A 22362-nucleotide genomic window follows, 5' to 3' on the forward strand; every position below is an offset into this window, starting at 1 on the left:
CTTGGAACAAAAAAAAAAAAAACTCAAAAAGGAGAGAACTTACTGTCCCAGAAAATAAACCAAAAAAACCTCCGCCCCAAGAAAAATTAGCATTGCAACTTTAATGAAAAACATGTATACAAAAAAAAATGGGGATGGAGGGAGATTATGGCTACTGCAAAAGAGATTATTTTGAACACCTACTGTCATGGTAAGTGCAACTTACACAACTGTACAATGCTGAGCCGTATCACTGCTGCAGTAGCCTTTAGATGTATGGGTGGATTATAGTAATTTATCCTACCTGGGAGAAGGAGTAACTAGGATCCAGGAGCCCCGGAGAACGGTCCTAGCAAAGCCTGTTCTGGATCTGGAGAAGGACTCCAGTTTGCAAGTGGAAAAGATGCTCTATCTAAGCTGACTGTTTTCTCGGTCATCATATGATTAATGTTGCTGCTTGCCTGTCTTGCCTTGGATTCCTTTTTAATGAAGGCCTCAGTTATTCCTCTGTCAAGTTTTGTATCAGCCATATTAGTATATCATAATCTGGTGAAGAATAGATCAATTTCCAGTACCTGATGAAGGTTACATCTTTTGTGCCCGAAGTTCATGATCGGTATGTTGTAGATTGTGTACTTTGATCTTGCTGGTTCAGGAAAATTGCTGTTCCTACTAGTTTTCTGAAACCTCTTTGACTTTGATATGGTTTATTCATGTGTGTGTGTGTGTGTGTGTGTGTGTGTGTGTGTGTGTGTGTGTGTGTGTAAAATGTACCTTCTGTCATTACTCTTCAGGTCTATGTTTTTGTTTCCTTTAGATGGATCGTTGTTTCCTTCCAAAGTTGATGTCTGAGTTTCACTTCAACTGCCCCTTTATCTCATGGTCATCTTTCCAAAACTTGTAGTGTATCTTTTCTACCCAGGACATGAACCACCTCTGCAGGGCACATGGGTATAGGAATGTGGACCAGCTGTTTGCTTCCTTTGCCCCTGGAAGGAGGGCATTGAAGCAGCCAAGAAGACATTTTCTGGATGGATTACCAGAGATATTTTGCCACTTGAAAACTAATGACTGCTCAAGTACTGCACTCATGAATAGCTGTCTAGTACAATGTTCAGGTTCACTAATTTAAGTAACACTCTTATAGCCCCATTTCAGTGGTTGTATAATTATCTGCATAATGTTATTACATTGACAAAACATTCTGCATTCCTACTGCTTGGTTCTTGGAATACAGGATCGTTCTGTAGAAGTAACTGAGGTATTTTAGAGAATAAAAACAAACCTTGACATAATATGGAGAGTCCGGATAGAAAAATACAGGGGCGTATGAATTTAGTACAAACTAGGAGTAAAACCAAGACTTCCGAATACTGTTGGCATTTGTTTTTGTAGTTATGACACACACATGTATGGTTTGCTTATATATCTATATATGCACTTGGTCAAATGTGCAATCTGGTGAAGGGAAAAAAAACAAATGTGATTGAAAATCAGCTGATTGCACATACTGGCTTTCTGAGTGTTTGCAAGGTTGTGGTACAGTGGGAATCAGGAAAATTGCTATTTTCCCCATTGTAGTGAGATCTCAGAGTTGGTATATAAAATTAGTGGGTGGTGTGTCTAGGGGGTGCAGGGTGGGCTCCCCCTGCAAAAAACAGAGTTTTTGATCAGCTGGTGATTGAGAATTTGTGATTGATCACTTGCCATTGGGTTCTTCGATTTGTCGATGTATGGTTTGTATACATATATTACACATGCATGCACGGTTATGCATATATTATAATGGGTCTAGGACTATTGCACAAAGCTGCAAAAGTGGAACCCAACATCACTGAACACATTTTAATGAAAGCGCTTTTACCAAAAAAGCACTTTCATTAAAATGTGTCAAAAAAAAAAAGCGTTTATGCAGGGGGGCTACACCTCCCTGCACCCCCCCTACTTTAATAGTCTCACTCCGAGACCACACTACAGTGGGGAAAAGGGAATCTTCCCTTATCTGCACTGTAGTATGGACTCTGCAACAGCATACTTACGCGAAAATGCTGCTTCAGTGAACAGCATTTTTGCATAAGTATGTTGGCCATGAGTGATTCGGGAAAAAATGCATTGGGGATTAGTACAGAACCCACTATAATATATCCAGAGTTCTCATGTGGGATGCTTTCTGTGTAGACTGTTGCCTATCCTTCCTGAAATGGCATAGGATCATAAGAGATTACTAGGCTATCAACCCGGAGGTCATTTTAAGCCAAGCCATTTCAACCCAGTGTAATACCATAGAGATACTAGTCAATACCCAAGACCGCATTTAGTGATGACTGCCCATGTCCAGGAGGGTTGTGTGCACTATCCCCGGTAAGAATTTATGGTGCCCCATCATTTCATCCAGGTTCCTTTTAAACAGTGTCATAGAGGTGCTTTGTTTCACATGAATTGGTAGCCTGTTCCAAAGACATGGCAGTTGCTGGGAGATGAATCTGTCTCTCCAGAGTGTCCTATTTAAGTTGCAGGCCATATTTAAGTCCCTGGAACATATAGTCCTGGACCCACTAGATTTACAGATATGCAGTAAAGTTCATGGCATGGGATTTTGCTGCAAGCTCTGGTGTTCTCCCGCATCAAAGATGCACATAATTGAACAGGCAGTCCTCCAGTTACTCAAAGGTATGCGTTCAGTGCCTATGCATGGCCTGTAATAGGCTGGCAAACTGTTCAAGATTAATTTCACTAACTTGCACCGAATGAGTACCAGGATAGTCTTTGGCTCCCCTGCAATCCTACATTAGATTAAGCATTTTATTAGAAAATGAATGAATGAGTGGATGGATGTATATCAGTAGTTCACTACTGCTGATTTTAATAAGAGGTAGACTATTTAGCTAAAAATCTTTAATCAAAGCAGAACAAGATAGTTTTATAGTTTGGCACAATGAATGTGCTACTGATGACCACTTTGTTGGGAAAAAAACATTGAAGTCTGTGGTGTTGCTAGGGAACTGTCTACAGATGGGCTTGTCACATGACAAACATAGGGCTAATTAACGTAAGACAGATTGGTACTTCTGCAACTTGATTTTGCCAGACGTTTCTAAGCTATTTGCACTGTTTTTGGTGCTGCCGCTATGTTTATGCTTCTATTAATTATTAAAGCTGTTGAATTAGCTATGGTGTTTGGACTTTTAATAAAAAGCTGTAACAATAATAAAACAAAAAGGGATTGATTGTCCAACTGTGGTAAAGCATTCAAGAGTGGGTTATAAGATATCTACCTGCTTCTTGTGTGGTAAAAATGAGAACTAAAAACCCACAAATAAAAGCTTCAGTTTCTGCTGAGGTTTAGGCTTTTGCTACACATTTATTCTTAAATAACTTGAACTGAAGTGTTTAGAGCTCCATGTGTGGCATAAGCAAATGTAGCAGCTTATTGCTGCTGCAGTTTAAATGGAAAGAAAAGACTGTTTTTCTCATTTAGAGCTGAAGCATTTTACTGCTCCATATGTGGCATAAGCTGTTGCAACTACTTGCTACAAATACAGCAATAGCAGTTGCTACAGTTTAAAAGGAAAGAAGATATTTTTTTTTAACTTAAGTGCTTTAGCAATCTATATGTGGTATAAACAAAGCAACTTAAGTGTAAACTTATCCAGGTAATTGAGGATAAGCATAGGACTCCCTCCCCTTTCTACTTAGAGTTGGAGGGTGCCAGCTTGGTGGATGACACTGGCCACCAGAATAGCTAAGTGTGCTACTGCCCCAACACTGCATGTGTTTGGATATAATACCATGTTAGTATTCTAGAAAAATTCAAGAAATGACATGCTTGAGCAAAACATCCCATGTAGTGCAAGGGGTGTAAGTGCCCTGAGTGCAGCAATTACACTCACTCTAAATTTGCAGACATCAGAAGGGTGCTTAACAAGCCTTTGTTAAGCACCCTTCACAACCGTTAAGCTGTAGTCCTCCACTGGGGTACTAACAGTAGATAGTAGCCATCAGAGAACAGCAGTGGAAACCAAGAAAAAAATTAAAGCATTAAACAATTCATTCACCCTTTCTTTTGACTGAATGAAGTGTTTAATTTGTTTTACAGTGTTTTGTGCTTCCTGTGGATGTTCTGTGGTGACTATTCGTTAAGTGGCAGTGGTAAATGTGGTATAGCTTTCAAAGCTGTAAAACACTTAGTGCTTCTAAATATTTCCTCACACTTTTGTTGTAGATGAAAGCATGTTAAGCAATATTCACTACAAAGAATTGTGATTGTGTTTTTCCACATATAACCTCTTTTCTGTGCATTCTCAGCATCAGTGTCAAGAAATTTTCACTTGAGTATGACTTCCGTGTCTCGAACACATAATAAACTGGTTATGATCAGAGGCCCAGTCATTATTTCTCTGTTTAGTCAATCAAGTCCTGTGCAGGAAAAAGATACTTAACAAAATATGGTATTTAATAAAAATAAAACCAATGTAAATTATCAGGGATTTTTAAAGGTAAATCCTAGCTTATTTCACTGCACAAAATAAATATCTGTATATACATATATATATATATTTTTTTTTTTTAAAGGGTACACATTGTCAGTATACTGTCTACACTGTGGTAGTACGCTGCCAAGGCAGTCTTAGGGTTACAGCATTTTCTCTTTTGATAGTATGAAGCAAAACAATTAAGCATACCCTAATATGCAGTATATATGAATGGAATCAGATACACCAAAGATGGAAGAAACAGAAAATTGTAAACAAATAAATGAATAAATAAATGTGATGCAAGAAGGAAAGGACAGCATACCAGTAGATAAAGAAAGGTGTGTGTTTAATAAAATGTATGTTAATACAAATTAATGGAAATATTAATACCATTAGTGTTCATCACCATCTTGCCTACAGTAGTAACTTAGATGGTTTGTATATCTTTTGGGGGGGCTTGACCATTGCTGTTGTGCACAGAATGTTATGTTGCCCTTGGAGGAGGACAGTAATGGTGTCTACAGTGGTATCTAAATATTTCACTGGGCAAAATCTGGAGTCTTGTGGCCAATTATGTGAACCAGATCTGCCTTAAATGGCAGTTGTGGGCAGCTGAACTAAAAGAAGTCCATAGCAAAATATCTAATTGGCATGGGTAGTTGAGCTTGGTATGTTGTAGGTGATATGATATTTGGGAGATTATATATGATATAGACATATAAATATCATATTTATCATGAAATAAATGTTTTCAAGAGCAAAGAGATCATCTAGAAAGCTAGTAAGTATACAGTGGTGGAAGAAACGCAGGAAATTACTTCACAGAAAGGGTGGTGAATTTTACTGAAACATTTGTTTGGCCTTGCTGATAGTATCAGCGGTGGAGAGAGTAATGAGGTCTCAATATGGAAGACAGGAATAAAACCTGAAGATACTGATTTAGGATGTAGAACATTATAAGGTTATTAATTTTTAAATCATGTAACTCCATCTGTTAATAAAATCATATGGCATATTTAAGCTGCAAACTTGGAATACTAACATAAAAACGTGTCAAAAGTGATGTAAATCTCAGTACTGTTATGTTGGGGTCCTGAACATGAATGCATACGGAGTCTTGTCAGAAGAAAATGTGAAATAACAGACAGTCTAGGTATAAAGTAAGGTTTTAAAATGACCATGTATGTAGAATAAAGATTGCAGCAGGTTGAATTCTGCTTGTCAGCTGTCGTGCTCTGTGATTGTATACTCCAGTTACTCTGTGCTCTCTGTTCATGTGTATAGGTGACATTTCTATCCGTGCATATCGGGGGCCTTAATAAGTTCCAATTTCCACATAACTGTGCTGAGAAATCGAGCTGAAATTGAACTTGAGCTCTGTCAGCTTAGTATCCCATCAACCAAGCACAGTTTCAGGATCACTGTGAGCCTTTCTGCAGTGGTGTGCTGACTTGCCTGAGAGTGTAGGCTGCCTGGTCTGGGAAGCTCTCATCACCCCATATAGTAACTGCCTTGTTCCAGCAGCCTGTATCAGCCTCCTCATTGTTTTTTATTGCATTGCATATGCACTTCCCTCAGAAGTGCTCAACAAAGTGCCATTTCAAATGCAGTTAAAATACAGAGTGTAAGCTATTCCGCACGAAGTGCAAGCCTGGAGTCATAAGAACATGATTACACCAGCAAAAAGAAGTTAGTGCCCATGTGGCTACACGCAGAAGGCCTTCTAAAAGTATTTAATGCAGAGAAGGTCTGAGTACTTGATCAGTTTTAACTGCAGTAGCAGGTCTGGTATTGTCTATTGCTTGTACTGTTGTTGTTTTAAGTAAGTTGTTTAACCTGGTAGTGCATAAGCAGACCTAAGAAGTACTTCTCAGAAGAAATTCCTCAGCCAAAAGAGCATTCTAGGCATGTAGTCTCATTTCTAGTCAGTAGAAAATAAATCTGAATTCTGTGGCTAGCATTCATGTATTACATCTTTGTTGTGGTCTGCAAATACATCTGAAAGTAGATGCATTTTAGCTTAATGAACATTTCCTGGCCTATCCCCATATGCAAATAAGTAAATAATTTTTAATTTAATCCTTTTTATCAATATTTTGCCGCTCCCAAGAGCTCAGTCTGGATATTGACTCTTTTAGGTGCCTCGTGTTTGCAGATGGTCTCAGTTTGCCGAAGAGTGCAAACATTGTTTCCAGGTCATTTTCCCACAAGGAACTTGCTTTGCCATTCTGTTTACCACTACTAAATATGGTTGTACTCACTCTATAGCAACTCATTTGTCCCTTTTAGTGTTTGTATAGTTCAGTTTTAGTACCTCCTGTGTAAGTCTGTGCATCTCTGAGTATGGCTACAATGATAGATCCATTGCAAATCCATTTTATCATGATTATGTTCCTGTTGACTGGCAAGTACATAAATAGAAACAATGAAAGTGTACTCTTGTTATGTACGCACAGTTGTTCTTTAACCCCAATACCCTCTTCCACATTATACTACAACTGTTAGAACTGGCTTGGTAGACATTAGCAGGCACTTGGTATGATGAACATGCAGTACCTAACAATGGCTGAAGTTCTAATTTGCACCCCAGTCTCAGGATAAAGTAACAGAGTCACATTTTTCCTTCTTGCACTTATTTCATGTCTGATCATTTCTTGGTTATAAGAAAAAAATTAATTTCATGATTTTTACATTTCACCCTGGATTGACATAATAAAATGAATGCTGTCAGCATCTGGTTTCTTGAAGTAATGCTGTCCTTGCAATATGTCTCTATGCAGAGGTGCATATGTATAGAAAGTGGCTGCCAGATATTTAGTTATTACTTTTTTGTAGTCGTTTTGAATAATTCTGTAGCAAAAGTTGTCTTGTGTTGTCACCCTGCATTTGTCAGTAAATATCATCTGTAACAGCATGGAAATGCCGGCCCAGACATTGCTGATGAAAGTCTGGGTTACTTAAAGGAATTGTTTTTCCAGGAAAGCAGAATAAAACTTCTCTTGCTTGTTAATTTAATTTATTGTTGGGGCTCAGAAATTTCCCAGTGACTGTAACTGCTGATCATGGCGGTGTGTCTCATTCCAGATGCTTTGTAATAGGACTGGACATGCAGTATGCTCCTTCTTATCCGGCCTCTCTTTAACCAGCCATCAAATTTCTGCAGTAGTCCTAGCAAAAGACATCAGTGAAGAACAACACTTCTACCTCCTCTGTGCTAAGTAATGACAGACATTTGAGTTTTAGACTTCATAGTCATTAGAAGAATGCATACTAACACAAATCCTGATATTCTAGCTGATTTATAACCTATAAATATTATTTTCTATGTTTTTTCTGATTAACCAGCCATTTGTTTATCCAGCCTAAGGTCTGGTCTCAACAAAACTAGATAAGAGAGAGTCCACTGTACTGTCTTTAACTCTGTATTGACATTTATTAATTTAATGCATTTGTTTAGTTAATTTACTTTATTATCCAGGTTTTACATTTACATTACATTTCATTTATTTACTTTCCTAAAGAGATGCTGAATATTATGCAAGGAATAATGCTCGGCAGGGTGTGTGTTAATGCATAATTAACACCCATCCAGGGGTGTTATGAAGTCCGATGCCACAGGCATTAATTACACATTAACACACACTCTGGCGGGCATTATTGTGCTTAGAGAATGGTCTATCTGTAAAATTGTTTTACTTACGTGTATATGTGTGTATATATATATATATATATATATATATATATATATATATATATATATATTTATATATCTTCACTTTATAATCTCGAAATACTGAAATTATTTCAGTATCTTGAGACTATAAAGCTGAAAAATCAAAAACCCGAAATTTTAAAACAGCGAACTTTCAAACTACGAACGTAACACAAACAAAACACTACACCACACAAACACAAATACACCTACTTGGCGACACTACAAAAAACCAAACCAACCCACACAAATGCAACAAAACTAACTCACACACAAACAGCCTTGCTAAAAGCAGGGGGGCAAGCCCATCTGCACCCCTCAGGTAGAAAGCCGCGCCCCCTACACCTGCCTTACTTATATATACACTAACTCTGAGGTCGCACTAAACACACAAACACACAAAACTCACCACTACACACACTCACACACACACACTAAAATCCCTACCCAATACCCTTACAAAAACACCATTTACTTCAAATCCCAGCTAAATCCACAAATATGCAGTTTCGCGTAACTGCACTTTCGACTTTATAGTCTCAAAATACTGAAATTCGACATTTCAGTATTTTGAGATTATAAAGTGTAACTATATATATATATATATATATATAAAATCACTATATGTTTTTTGATGTAAAATAGTTCCTCCGCCTAATGTTTAAACTTGCTGTAATATATGTTAATGGTGCTGGAGGAAGCATTTTACAGCCAAAATATAACATTTAAAAAATAACCAGGTTATTTACCTTATTTTTGGTCCCTTACTCGTAAATTATTTGGTTGACAGTCACTGGAGATTGAAGCTACTATATAATGACATACATTTGAGCTTCATATTTCCTTTAGTTTAGCAGCTTTGTAATTTTATAAGAGCAATAACTGAGTTTCTATTTTACAGCCTTTGTTCCCCCTTTATTTTAGGCTTTATATAGATTTCTTCTGCTGAAAGATGCAGAGGTTTGTAAACCTCTTTACTGCCTGCTGCTGCCTGTAGTCATCTCACGCACTCTCAGACACACACATCTCTGCTTCAGAAAAAAATGCATGCTAATGAAAACCTGCTATTCTAGCAACTAAGTTTATAAGAACAATATTTAAAATCTGTCCCTATTTTCAGCCCTTTGTTTCCCCATTATTTGTGCTGAGAGGCATACTTCTCAACTGTCCAGATTTTTGGCTCATATTTTTCATCTGTTCCTCATAAAAGTTGTGTTTTACTGGCAATTTACTGGGATGATCTGAGGATGTAATTTACTAAAAAACAGTATACATTTGAGTTTTAGACTTCATATCCTTCATAAAAATGTATATTAAAAACAAACCTTGTTGTTCCAGCAACTTTCTAAGTTTATAAGAGTAATATCTAATATCTGTCCCTATTTTTAGGACACACACACACACACACACACACACACACACACACACACACACACACACACACACACACACACACACTGTTTTTTTACACTTACTAAACAGCAGAAGCACTGCTTAGCCAGTGTAAAATAGCATCTTAACCGATCTATCACACTCATACAGGCTTACACTTTCATACACTAAGACATACGCACATTTTTTTTTAATTTTACTTTTATTTTATTTTACACTCACTAAACAGCAAAAGCGCTGCTTCTCGAGTGTAAAATAGTAGCTCAGCCGATCTCTCTCACACTCATACACGCATACACTTTCACACACTAAGACATACACACACTTTTTTTTTTACTTTTATTTTATTTTACACTCACTAACCAGCAAAAATCACTGCTTAGCTAGTGTAAAATAATGGTGGCCATTCTGTTTTTCTCAGTCCGAGCTCCCAGATGGCTTGATAAGCTTCCGTGAAGCAGTGGACTCATTTTTTCAGCAGGCATTACTTATACATTAATACTCTGCTGGAGAACACTCGTTCTCCACTGAGGATACTGATGGCCCATTTTCTAATGGACAGTGGTTCTTGTTGTTAATGAATATTCATTAACTGCACAAACACATCACTGGTGGGTGTGAAGAAATGGAATTGGGCGGGATTTGTCACTGTGCATCAAATGAAGTACTAAAAGTAAATTCCGCTTTGTTTGCTCTTCCCAGTTTCTCTTGCTAATTTACTTACTACTGCATGGCTTCCTCATGATGTTAATAAATCCTTCACAGAAATGCACATTTTGTGGTATCAGATGTTCTAATACTTTCTTCAAAACTTAATAAGTAGTGCCCAAATATGACCGTATTAGTTTCTCTTTCCTGCCAAGTACCTTCAAACCTTTTTCTTTCGTGTTTAAACTCTTAGCTCTGTGATTGCCACTCATTTTGATAGTATAATTTTGTTTAAAGGTTTCTGTTGCAGACACAATTTTTCCCTCCCTTTTGAAATGCAATGACTTTTTCTTTCCTTGGCTTTACATCTGTCACTAAAAAACTCTCTAACATTTAGGATACAATTTTACCATTACTCTTTCACCAGGCACTCGACACATGAAAATACCTATAATTCCTTCTACAGGAGTAAGTTTCAAAATTATTCTGAAGCCCTCCACCCAATCCTCTTCTTGGAACAGGTTGAACTGAGATGAAATTCCTCTTAGAAACAGATTGGTTTGACTCATGTGAGTTTCATCATTAGATTGTTGCAGAGGATGTGCCTATCTCTAGAAGCCACTAAGGTCCTAAAGGAGCAACTCCAGTGGGATTGAGAGAAGATAATGAGTGGTCTGAAGGACCTGATCTGACCACATCAGAGTCGCTCATCAGCAGATGAGCTAGTGAGAAGGCCGGCTTGACTAATAAAAGCTTTCTTCTTCTTCTTCTTCTTGCAGACCGGTGAGGGAAGAAACAGAGTCCAAAGCCTGCTCCATGTTCTAGAAAGGAAAAGTTCTTGATAAGCAGGTAACAGAATCTTGAAAGGTGGAAACACCTGAGAGGAATTTTAAAATTTTGAGGTAAAGACATGTTTCAGCTCACAAAACATCAAATCCAAGCCCATATTTTTAATTTTTCACAACAACATACCAGAGCTGTAGATGATTGTCACTCTTGAAGTGACACTGACCCAGTGTGCAAAAATGGGTTGTGGATGGATAGATGGATACCAGAATTTTACTCAAAAAAAATGTTTTTAAAGTAGTTTTCCCAAACAGTTGCACCTGAGAAAAAAAGTAACATTTGTGATGTAAATTTTAGTGATAACCACAAGAAACACAGGTCATAGGTTCATAGATTAGTACTCGGCTAACTGCCCTTGTGAGACATTTTAAGCCTAGCCAATTATCCCCTGTGAGATTCAAACCCTATACCTTGTGTTTGTAAGGAAAACACCTTAACCATTAGGCCACCTTCCCAACATAGATGAAATATATTTTTTTACAGAAAAAGTAAACTTTTCTTGAAAAACTTTGGAAAGTAGATGATTTTTTCTCAGTGTGGTAACTTATCTCTCTCCATGATGAACAGCTAATGGAACACTCACTTCAAGCCCGCACATTGGCAGCAATAAAGTTCAGAAGGTTTTATGACCCACCCAATGACTATGCATAGATCGCGTGAACCATCCTTCAGTGGTTAGGGCACATTACAGGTGCCCTAAAGCTTTGGATGCTGGCCAGTTGTCATATCCATGGCAGGATATAACATATATAGCTTACACTACTACAACAATGATCTATTAGAATATCTACTATTTTAGTTAGTTAACTTACGCAGCTGTACCATGAGGTGCTCAATTTGTTCCACTATCATTACCTGTTGGGTACTGTTTTTTTGTTTTTTTTACTTTTGTCACCATTGTGTCAAAAACATAGCCCTCTAATTCTTTATCATAAGGATAAGCCCTAAATAATGTCTAAAATCACTGCCCTCCCATGCAAAGAGGCTCATTATCCTCAGTGCACACTGGAAAAGTGAAAGTAACTTTTTTTATAACTGCTAAAGTGCATTGATCCAGCACACTCTTTACTTTTGGTCAAGCATGGTATTTATAGTAATATGGGAATCTGAGCATCACACACCAGAAGCTTCCATACTTACTGAACGAACATTTCTGCAGAATGAAGTAGTGATATGCTAAACAGGTGTACAAAGAGAAATATTGAATACAGAGGAGGAAGATAAAGAACTAAGAAAAATCAATAATATGCGCTCCATCTGCCTCCCATTATGAGCTCAGTGTAACTGTAGTAGAATCATGAGTGACTGCACAAAATGAGTGGGAAAAGCAAGCAATACAAATGTTGATGAAACACTAGCTGTAAACAGATTAAAAGACAGGCTGGATTCAGAAAGACTTTACCATAAGAGGGAAGCCTTAAAATGGCAATTTTCCCACTTGCAGTGAATTTTTCAGATTCTTAGACTGCCTTAGTGCTGCTGTTTCCTGCTAGCGGGGTCTTCTGTACAGAAGGTGGTATCACAGGCAGAGTTGCATGAGAAAGAGGCAATGCAAGGGAGTGGCTAACACTAATCAGCCATTAACTGTTCCTTAGAAATGCCAGCAGCTCCCTCTTTAGACTGTTAAGCAATTCAGAGAATTGCTTTTCTGCTTATAATTTCACGTTTGGAGAAAAAAATGAATGCTATGAAAAGATGGTAGTCTCATATTCACTATTATGGAAGCAGTTGTAGTTCCTAGGTTCCTAGGTAGGTACTAGGCTAAGGCCCAAGGGCCTAAGTAAGCCTAGCCAACAAGGTTCCCTGGCTTACGCCACCAAAGAAAGTTATTTTCCTGTGCCCCTGTTGAGCAGAACCACAGAAGTGATCTCCAGGGTGTATTTCCTAATTCCCATCCACTCATCAAGATGATGAGGAACTTTGCTTGACATAGATGGGTAGCTTATTCTAGATTATGGGAAGTCTCTGGGACAAGAATCTATCCCTCCAGCATGTCCTGTTTATTGTGGTGATGAGCCTTAGGTCCACAGAGCATGTAGCTTGGAGGGATTGGAATTTATTTAGTTGTAGCATGTCCAACAGCTCTAGGTTTGACATAGCTTTATATGTTAGGCAGAGATCACCTCGTAGTAGGCGATATGCTACGGAGTAAAGCTGGAGTTTTTTGAGACCGTCAGTGTAGGGTATCTGTTTGAGGCCAGTAATCCTCTTTGTGAGGTACTTCTGTGGCCTTTTCAGCTGCTGCAGATGTCTTGTGAGGTACATTCCAAAAGGGGCATTGTACTGTATAATGGGTCTAATGAGTGTCTTGGATGAGAACCCTTTTGTGATGAGGTGTGCCACGTAGAAAGATTTCCTGATTATGAAAGGAGAGACTACTGTCCACCTGGGTCCCAAGGTGTCTTAGCACACATTTTGTGTTAAGCAGACAGCTGCCTATGTGGTAGTTCAAGGGTACAGGGTTTTTAGCAAAGGATTAAGAATGCACTTTTTGGCATTGAGCTTGAGGCCATGGCTCTGACACCAGGCATCTACTTCAGTGAGGCCCTTCTGTAGGATGTCCACATCATTCGGGGACTAAACTATGCCTCCTAGTTTGCAGTCATCCGCAAACTTCATTAGCCAAAGGCCTTCTGTGTTAGCCTGTACTTCAGAGAAGTAGATACCAAACAGAAGAGGTCCCAGGACAGAACCCTGTGGTACTCCACTTGTCACTGGTTTGAAGTCAGATTTAGAGTCTGCAACTTTTACAGTGTGGGTTCTGTCAGTGAGCCAATTGGCAACCCATCTTGTGATGTAGGGATTTATACTTAGTTTAGTGAGTTCAGCTATAATTCCAGAATGGGGGATGGTGTCAAAAGCCTTGGCAAGGTCAAGATAGGCTGTGTGAACCACTTTTCCCTTATCTACGGCTTTGGTGACTGCCTCAAAGAAGTCGAGCAGGTTAAGGCATGATCTGCCTTTCACAAACCCGAACTGGATGGGGTCCAGAGTTTGGAGGTTACTAATGTCTTTGTTTATGTGTTCCATGATGATACATTCCATGGCCTTACAGACCAGGCTCGACAGGCTAATAGGGCGATAGTTCCTGGGATCAGTGGTAGCTCCCCCTTTGTGGAGTGGGATAACTGTTGCTGTGCACCATTCAGTGGGCACAAAGCCTGACGTGAGGCTATGATTGAACATGGTGCTTAGGTGGGGAGCCAGTTCGTTTTGAAGTTTGTGTAAAACACAGCCTGGGATGTTGTCCAGTCCCATGGATGCTGTGTTTTTGGCTTTAGAGAGTGCTGGTTTTACCTGTGAAGTTGTGATTACAGGGACTCTGCATTCTTCCTGTATAGATATGGGCCCTTTAGTGGGTGAAAGAGGTGTAAAGTCAGCACTGAACCAATCTGCCAGGATGTTGGCAATATCAGTTGGTTCTGTAATTGTTGTGCCATTGTGCTGTAAGTAAGAGCAGATCTGGGTGTTGCCATTGAGATTCTTGACATAGCTAAAGAATGCTTTGTGGTAGAATCAGTTGCAATCTTGTTTTCATAGCTAGCTTTGGAGGATCTTATAAGGGATCTCAGCTTCTTGCTGAGGCTGACCAGGGAGCTCCTCCACTCATGGGATTTTACTTGCTTTTGCAACAATTTCTTCCTTCTGTTGTAGAGTTTGTTTATGGCAGGGGACCACCAGATTGGCTTCCTTTTTTTTGGAGGATAGCATCTTGGTTCTGTTTTGGATAGCACGATGCATGCACTCGTGTAAGTGCTTATAGAGTGCATTTGTGTAGGATTCAGCAGTCGTAACTGTATTGTCCATCTGCATGGGTGTCATGAAGTTCGCCACTTCTGTCTTAAGAAGCATGAAGTTTGCTTTGGAGAAATTGTTTACCGTGGTTTCCTGAATGGGGGGTGGGGGCGGGATGTAGATATCTAGGGTGATTAGCTTATGGTGGGATCTGACCAACGAGGAGTTGACTTCAGGTGTGGAACACCGGTCACTCATGTTGGTAATGACTAGGTCTAGGATATTGTTGCCCCTGGTGGGGGTGTGGATAAGTTGATCCAGGGCATTGGAATTTATGAATTCCAAAAAGCACTGAGAGAAGGAGTTGGTGCATGGGCAGTTTTCCCAGTTAATGGTGGGGTAGTTGAAATTGCCCAATATTAGGGTGTTTGGTTGAACCCCTAATATTTTCCAGTATATCAAGAAAAGAGGAGTGGGAATCCTGGGGCATGGTGGGGGATCTGTAGCAAGCTACAATTTGGATTGCAGTTTTGCCCAGAGTTAGTTGCCCTAGGATAACCTTGGCTGCATTATTCTGAACAACTAACCTGGAGGTGTGGATATCCTTAATGAATATGGACACACCTCCGCCTTTGGTGTTCCGGTCCAGGTTAGATGACCGAATTATGAGTTATAGCCTGGTAATGCAGGGGTGCTCTCTGGAGCCTTGAACCAGGTCTCATCACTGCACAGACATCAATGTTCTCCATTTTAAGGTGTGCCTCGAGTGAGTGCATTTTGAGATTTAGACTTTTAGCATTGAGTAGCATTACCCTCAGTTTTTGCTTGCCTGTTCCTGTTATGGTGGTAAATTTGTCATTTGAACCTTGCCTAAAAAGGCACTATAGGGGCGGCAAGAGCCTTTGCCAGTATCCGGAATCCCAGGGCTGACATGTGCAGGCCATCTCTGGCAAAGTATTGTGGTCTGTCGACCATGTTATCCCAGGCAGACAGATACTGGATCCCCATTAGAATGACACCAGAAGCTTAGCCAATTGTTGAAGTCAATCATTTTGTCCTTGTACTGCAGTATCATTCTGGGCAATAGCAGGATGCTACTCAGGGCTAGAGTTATATCTGCCTGGGCTACAAGATCGGAGAGTTCTTCCATGTCTCTTTTCATGTAGTCCAGGGAGGTATGTTTCAAGATTTTCACACCAACATGGACAATCACAGAGTCATATTTGTACTTGTTGTGGAGTGACCTGAGTGCATGCATTATATGGTGGATCCTGGCACCTGACAAGCAGCTGACAGTGACCTTCTCCTTGTTTAGCCTGGTGAGTGGGACATCAGTGTGCCTGACTATAGAGTCACCTATGACTGGTGTGTTGGTACATTGTTTTGCCTTATGGGCTGTGGTTGAGTCTGTGGGCTATGTGTCATTTGGGTTGTGTTGGTGGTGGGAGATTGCTTGAGTTTCTGCTTTGGAGGTCTCTGTTGCTTGAGCAGATTTTTATTGAGAGCCTTTGCGAATGTTTTTGTGTTTCTATGTGTGGATTTTGGTGTGTGTACATATATATATATATATATATATATATATATATATATATATATATATATATATATATATATATATATATATATATATATATATATATGTGTGTGTGTATAACTATAAACAATATAAGATATGCCATTTTTAATTTAAATTCCAGCATATTCTGTTGTGCAAAATAAATAAAATATTATATAAAATATTATATAATTAGACTAGAAAACTTAAACAATGAACTGGACAAGAGTTCAGAAAAGAAGTATTTGAAGGTAAGAAGCATAGAAATGTTTGTAGCAGTTTCTTCGACTGGTTTAAACTATTTCATTTAGAAAACATGTCACAAAGTCTGGTGTAATCCTTCAGTGTGCTGAATTATCTGATAAACCACATCTATCATACTCTGCATTGTCAAACTGCAGTCTCTCCAAAACCTAAAAACATTCTCAACAAACAAACATGTTTGCAAAGAGAAGGGGCAAATCCCCTGCACCTCTGTACCTCTCTGCTTTATTAAATTCTCCTTGAATTGTAACAGATTTCTTTGTTGCTTTTTCCCTTTCCATGAGACCAGACTGTATCTGTGAGTGTCATCGGGTGGGGAGGCTGTGTGTGTGTGTGTGTGTGTGTGTGTGTGTGTGTGTGTGTATATATATATATATATATATATATATATATATATGTATGTGTGTATATATATATATATATATATATATATATATATATATATATATATATATATATATATATATATATATATATATATATATATATATATATATATATATATATATACACACACACACACGCATATACATGTGAATATGCGTATGTATGTGAGGGGGGCTGTCACATCTCCGCACTTCCCTAGAGTAATGAGATGTGCAAATCCTGCAATATTGGGGAATGGGGAACACCAAACACCAGGGATACTTTACATATTGTGCCTTAAAAGTACTTAAATAATGAAAAATTATAACTGGGTCAGGGAGACACCGGGAATACTCTGCAGATTGTGCCTTAAAGGCAGTTAGAAGACAAAAGAAATAACATGATGTAGTTTTGGGGGCTCTAGACAACAAGGGTACTCTATATAGTGTGTCCTAAAGGCATTAAAACGGATTCAAACCTATATACTCTCTGACCTCACACAGAGGATATTAGCCCTCTGCATCATCATTGGACACCAGGGATGCTTGAAAATATTAACAAGTGTTTAAAAAATTAAAAAGTAAAAGGGAGGAAAGAGTTTTGAATTTTACACCCTTGATACAGAAAGCAGCTCAGATGGTTTAACCAGGTTATTTTGTGTAATAAGTATGAAACTCAAATATCTGGCATGATTCAGTTCTTGAAACAGTCTGTGAGTCACATGGGAAAGAGAAAGGGGTAACAGCAGGAGTCTTTGTTGGGAGGAGGGTCCTGTGCAATGCCAGGGGAACATTAGATTACAGTGGGGAAAGTATTTAAACTAGTTCTGGGACTCACTTTAAAAGTTAATATACTAACAAGTTTAACATCACTATCCACTCCACGTACAATAAGATGAATGTCTGGCATTATTTACTGATTTTAAGGATCTGTGACATATGAGGGCAGGGAGTAAACAGAACAAATACACATCAGAGATGTTTTGTCAACTCAGAGTTAGATGGCAGGTATATTTGTGTGTGTGTGTGTGTGTGTGTGTGTGTGTGTGTGTGTGTGTGTGTGTGTGTGTGTGTGTGTGTGTGTGTGTGTGAGAGAGAGAGAGAGAGACAGTTAATGAGGAGAGTGCCTGTGCCAACATGATGCATGGGCAGGCACTGTTAACTATCACATGCAAGTGCAGCATTTAACTTTTCCCCGCTGGCATTCTGAGCCATCTTTTCTTCACTCTGGCTTCCTCATTTATCCATCCCAGTCCTGATGGTTTGCAAGTAATGTTAATGATCTGTTTTTGCACATTTGTTGAACCTTTTGCTAAAATTTAAGGTTGTAGCTCTGATGTAAACCTTCAGAACCTAGCACAAGCTACACAACTTTCCAGAATGATGCTTTTTCCCTGCAAAACAATGGACACTACAGTCCTATAAATAACTGTAATTAATGTTGCCCAGATTTAAACCTTCAGAACCAAATACAAGCAACCTCACTTTCCAGTCTGAAGCTTATTTCCTACAAAATAGCAGACAGTACGGTTCTACAAATAAGTGTAATTAATTAATGCATGTTATTGAATTTCATATTTCTGATACTGTCTGAACAGGAACACTGCCTGCACGTGATGGAGCTGGGCCTGGACCCTCCCCAAGTCTCTTTACCTGTTTATGCTTGTACTGCTCTCCTCTTCCTTGTAACCATTTTCATTCCCCATTGCTGACCTATTTTCAGTCAGCCTTTGTAATCCCACTTTGAAGTATTTGTACTGTCCTGTGGTCCTCTCTGTTATTACAATAACTACATAACAGCATGTACCTAGCTGCTAGCCCCTTTACCTTGTCTACCTGGGACACCTTTGGGAGCTTCTTTGTGCCTGTGCTTTCTACCGTACCTACCCAGTCTTCCAGCTCACTAACTGTATTCCCCTCTCTTTCTTACATCCCCTTCCTATGCTCTACTTAAAATTCATTTGTAATGGGTTCATAGGTAGGTACTAGGCTATCGGCCTGAGGGCCTATGTAAGCCTAGCCAACAAGGTTCCCTGGCTTACGCCACCCAAGAAAGTTATTTTCCTGTGCCACTGTCGAGCAGAGCCACTGAAGTGCTCCCCGGGGTGTATTTCCTATTTCCCATCCACTCATCAAGATTTTTCTTGAAGAGTGCTAATGAAGAACTTTGCTTGACATAGATGGGTAGCCTGTTCCAGAGTATGGGAAGTCTCTGGGACAGGAATCTATCCCTCCAACATGTCCTGTTTATTGTGGTGACAAGGTTTAGGTCTCTAGAGCATGTAGCTTGGAGGGATTGGAATTTCTTCAGGTGTAGCATGTCCAACAGCTCTGGGTTTGACATAGCTTTATATGTTAGGCAGAGATCACCTCGTAGTAGGCGATATGCTACAGAGTAAAGCTTGAGTTTTTTGAGACGGTCAGTGTAGGGCATCTGTGGCCAGTAATCCTCTTTGTGAGGTACTTCTGTGGCTTTTCTAGCTGCTGCAGATGTCTTGTGAGGTACATTCCAAAAGGGGCGTTGTACTCTATAATGGGTCTAATGAGTGTAGAGTAGAGGGGAACAATGACCTCTTTTTTCCTGGATGAGAACCCTTTTATGATGAGGTGTGCCACATAGAAGGACTTCCTGACTACTGTGATGATGTGACTATCAAAGGACAGACTACTGTCCACCTGGGTTCCAAGGTCTCTTATCATGCATTTGGTGTTAAATAGACTGCTGTCTATGTAGTAGTTCATAGATACAGAGTTTTTACCAAAGGTGATGACAATGCGCTTTTTGGCATTGAGCTTGAGGCCATGGCTCTGACACCAGGCATCTGTCTCAGCGAGCCCCTTCTGTAGGATTTCCACATCATTTGGGGACTCGACTATGGTTTCTAGTTTGCAGTCATCTGCGAACTTCATTAGCCAGAGGCCTTCTGTGTTAGCCTGTACTTCAGAGAAGTAGATACCAAACAGGAGAGGTCCCAGGTCTGAACCCTGTGGTACTCCACTTGTCACTGCTTTGAGGTCATATTTGGAGTGTGCAACTTTTACAGTGTGGGTTCTGTCAGTGAGCCAGTTGGCAACCCATCTTGTGACGTAGGGATTTATATCTAGTTTAGTGAGTTATTACACTATTTAGTGAGCAGTAGCTCAGCAATTGCTTTCTTGGCTACTACATACAGCTCACTGATTGTTTCTGCAGCCAGCTGCTATTTGGTCTTGCCTGCTCTGTTCACCCTTGCTTTGTTTGGGCTCACTCTGCTTCCCTACCCTACCCCTAAATCCAACGCACCCCAGTACATCTACAGTTATCCCCACCTGATCACTCCCTCCAATTGTTAGAAGCCAGTCACACTCAACTAATTTTTCACACCCACACCACACAATCTCTTCATCAGCTTCAAAACTTCTAGCCCCTATTTCACTACATCTAACACCCACATAAAATTATCTACTGTATATCTAGAATCTCTCTTCACTTCTTAACCATTTCTCTATCAGTACCTATAACCTCAATCAACTCTCAACTCACCCAGCTCTCCTTTCTCCCAAGTTCAGCACCTACCACTCCAATTTTTTATCGCCTGCTATCTTTACATTTCCTACTACTAATCCTTACCTATAATTTAATCCCATCTGCTACTTCTAGATGTTCTTCGTGTTTCACTGTTGTAGTCATTACATTTGAGTAATCTGCTGGCAGGTTACCCTCAGTCAGCTTGATTAACAAAGTCTTGGATCCTGTGTCGTTTGCTGTCCCTTCTTCCTTGAAGTCAGGTCATCAGGGGTATAAAACATGCAGCCGACGCCAGTACATCAGTCATTCTTGCTGCACGGTGCTCGAAGCAGAAGCAGTTCCTAAGTGCCGGTGCCCGAAGCAGAAGCAGTTCCTAAGTGCCGGTCGGCTGACTCCTGAAATTTTCATTTTCGAGTTTCAGAACTGAAGTCTTCAACTAAAAAGCAAAGTATCCCTTTGGGGAAACTTTTTCTTGCTCCTTACCGATGTCAGCAAAAGTTAATAATTGTATTACTTGTGAGAAGCAAATACCTCATAAGGATTTCCATTTGTACTGTATTACTTGCCTAGGCCCTGACCACGACGTACCTTGTTTTCAGTTTTGTGCTTTATTTAATCAGCAGACTATCCATTGTCGGTACATTTTTGCTTCTAAATATTTCAGTTCTCTGTTTAATTATCCAGAAATGACATCGGTTAGCAATCCGACTACCGGAATACCGAAAAAACGCAAAGAAAAAGACAGAGACAGGAGCCAGTTCGCCGGTACTCAGTGAGGCTCTTTCGCAGCCCCTGATACCTGCTACTTCTGATTCACAGGCCTCTACTGAGACCCATTAGGAGTCTGGTATGCCGCAAGATGCTTCACCTATGGAACACGTGGATGTCTCTACCTTGGATGGGTCCGGAGCCGCTGTGCAAGCACCGGCTTCTGAGGGTATATTCAGACCTACAGATTTGTATATTAAACCGACACCACCTTCAATATTAAGGCTAAAATCTTGATCTATGTCTAAAAAAACTGATGTCCAGGCCGCATGTTCAGGCCCCTATGCCTAAAAAACAAATGATCAAAATGGCTGAAGATTTAATTACTTTAATCAGGGGTAGTCAACTCCCCCTTCTAAGAGGCCTAGGGCTGAACTTGACTATGAATCTTCTGAACAGGACTCTGTTTATTCTGACTCTTCTAATGAACAGGATTTGTCCATACCTACTTATGAGGACTCTGATGCAGAGGATTCCATTCCTTCTGCTTCTCCCCCTGAGGATTTTTCTTTTGGGGAAACTTTACATACCTTAAGGGAGCATTTCCACTGGGAAAGTCATGACTTTTCTGAATCCAAAAAGAGGCTTAGGGATTTCCTTCTTCTTCCTCAGCATAGGCCTTTGGCTATACCTCCTGTACTAGACATTGTTGATGATGTGTTTTCAGAATGCAGTATGGCCCCTGATTCTCTGCCTCTGGCCCCTTGTAAGCCAGACAGATTCTACAGGGTTCCTGACTCCCACAAATTCCTTTTTAAAAATCCTGTTGCGAACCCTGAAACCATTTCTCATGGGCCCAAGGGCATTAAGGCTTCTACTACTAAAAATCCTACCCCTTCTGATAGAGACTCCAGGGCACTGGATAGATAGGGTAAAAAGATTTATACTTCTGCAACCTTGGCAATCAGGACTTTAAACTGTCAATTCCATATGCTAAAATATCAGCAGCATATCATGGGACTGCTTAAACAGAAAATGATGTTGATTTCTGACTGTGTTGAAAATAAAGATTTACAGTATTTATTACATTTAGCTGAATAAGTTGGAAAACATACTTTGCAATGTTGTTTTGAGTCTTTGGAGGCCTCTTGCAGGACTGCTGTTACTGGGTCTGT

The sequence above is a fragment of the Protopterus annectens genome, chromosome 8.part0, assembly GCF_019279795.1.
Source record: "Protopterus annectens isolate FY-2018-M chromosome 8.part0, PAN1.0, whole genome shotgun sequence".
NCBI classification, from domain to species: Eukaryota; Metazoa; Chordata; order Ceratodontiformes; family Protopteridae; genus Protopterus; species Protopterus annectens.